Below are 2,436 nucleotides of genomic sequence, written 5' to 3'. Positions count from 1 at the left end.
AAATTCTTAGAAAAGCCAGATTTATAAAATTTATTAGCTATAAAAATTTTATTTCACTTAACTGTTCTTTTTCTAGGACTTGCTAACCAGACATAAAATGTTAGTCACATCCTTCTTAGAACAAAATTATGACACTGTAAGTAGAAGTCCTTTTTAACATTTTACCTCATTCTCCCCCCGCCCACCTTAGATCTATGGACATTTGCTCCTATTTATTTATTTATTATTTTTTTATTTTTTTATTTCTTTATTAACATATAATGTGTTATTTGCTTCAGGGGTACAGGTCTGTGATTCATCAGTCTTAAACAATAAACAGCACTCCTTCTATTGCCTTTTCCTAGCCAGGCAGCTATTTTACCTATTAGGCTAATACTAAGCTTTCCTGAACTAATGACAAATAAAGTATTTGCATTCTCCAAGGTCTGTTTAATCAAACATGAAACTTCAACCATTAAAATGAAACCATTTTTGCTCACAGTTATGCATTTATGTACTGTCCATTTATTAATTGTCTTAATGTATTCTATATAGTCACCTGTTAAAATGAATAGGTTCACTCTCAGGCAGGAATTACTTGGTACTGAACATGGTATACATTATTATTTAACCCATGCTTTTAAAAGCCATGATAATTTGACCCCAAAACTCCTAAAGGAACATATACCTCACCTTTATTGCATATGAATGAAGGGGAACTATGCATGTATAAGTAAACCCCATTTTCAAACTCTAGTTCCATTTTTGACATGCAATTTTGAAATATATCAACTCCATTATTTATCTTCTTGTTATTTTTTTGAGTTCAGATACATGGACTGAAAGGGATATCAACCAGTTTTGCAAACTGAAACCCTCAGTGCCCCCAGGGTGCTTGGAATAGTGTGTGTCAAGACCCTGTAGGGAAGCAGATGGGCTAGGCATGCAGGGCCTAAACTGTGAGCCAGAGTCAGGTGGAGGAAGAGACACTAACAAGGTGCGGCCAGATATTCGAGGACCTCAGACACATCCCTGCTGGTGATCTGGTCTTTAGCCCTGTTTATCTTATTTTAACCTATGCTCTTAAATGGGTCATTTGCCTTCTTACACAGTTCAAACTATTCTCTTGGAATCCAAACATTGCTCTCTAGTTTTTCTGTATCTTCTACCCACCCACCCTTAATCAAATATTTACTGCTACATTTCCCTGGGACCCCATAATTGCTCCCTCTGATTGATGGATTTGTTTTGGTGTTCTTTCAATTTAGCGGGTTGTTCTTGGCTTCCTCAATTTGCTTCAACTTCTAAAATTAAAGGGCCTTTTATGAAAACTGAGATCTTTCTAACTTGTCCAGTGTTCAGCAAGTCTGAAAGATCTCCCCAGATGTATTGATTATTAATTACTAAAAAAACAATCCACAACTTAGTTGCTTCAAACAATAATCATTTACTTGTCTCATAAATCTGCAATTTTTGGCAGGTCTTAGCAGGAACAGCTTGTCTCTGATCTATGAAGTATCAGCTGGGGTGGCTCAACTGGGGACTGTAGGATCTACATTGAAGATGGTTCATTCACATTGCTGGTAGGTAGGAACTGGAAGCTTACCCAGGGCTGTGAGCCAGAGGCCTTGGTTCTTTTCCATGTGGTTTTTCCATGAGCTGCTTGGCTTCCTCACAGCATGATGGCTAGGTTGTAAAAGTAAGCTTCCTAAGAGAAAGGAAGTGGAAGCTGCCAGTTTCTTAAGGCCTAGACCCAGAAACTGGCATAGTGTCACCTTCACTGTATTCTATTGGTCAAATCATCGCAGAGCCCAGATTCAAGGGGAAGGAACATAAGCCCACATCCATCAATGGTTAGAAAGTCTAAGAATTTTGGGACCATGGTTTAAAACTGTCCCACCAATGAAGCCCCAACCAAATTACTATTTATCTTTTTACCTTTCAATCTCAAAATAATTATTTGGAACAGGATTAAATCCAAGGTTTTCTGAACTCTCATCATTACAATGTCCTTCATCTCATCTTTCACACAAATTTTCTTCAAAGATTGAGTTTTTATCCTATGTATTCCAAAGCATAGTTAGCATGATTCTTTACAAGCATAGATATTCTCCCTAACATGTGCTTCTTTGTGCTGAACATGGATTATACTTTTCCTTATAAAATTCTTCCATGTAATGAAACACCTTTGATTCTACATCTTCCTGCTCTCCCCTGTTCTATAGATGATCACACAGTCACCAACTGTAAATGAAAGCATTTCTCAACCATCTCCCACATGCAGATGCTTATTCCAGAGATGACTATTTACAAAGTTATAAAGAATAATTTCAGTGAAAGAACACTGGACATAGGGAGGGGATACACAGGAGACCCATGTCTCTATGTGTATGAGTTTCAGCAAACCATTGAACCTTTCAGGACCTATTGGGGTTTGGACTCAGATCAGTAAGGTCC

This window comes from Ailuropoda melanoleuca, chromosome X (genome assembly GCF_002007445.2).
Source record: "Ailuropoda melanoleuca isolate Jingjing chromosome X, ASM200744v2, whole genome shotgun sequence".
NCBI lineage: Eukaryota > Metazoa > Chordata > Mammalia > Carnivora > Ursidae > Ailuropoda > Ailuropoda melanoleuca.
The sequence above is the reverse complement of the archived record's forward strand: the minus strand, read 5'-3'. Positions refer to the sequence as shown.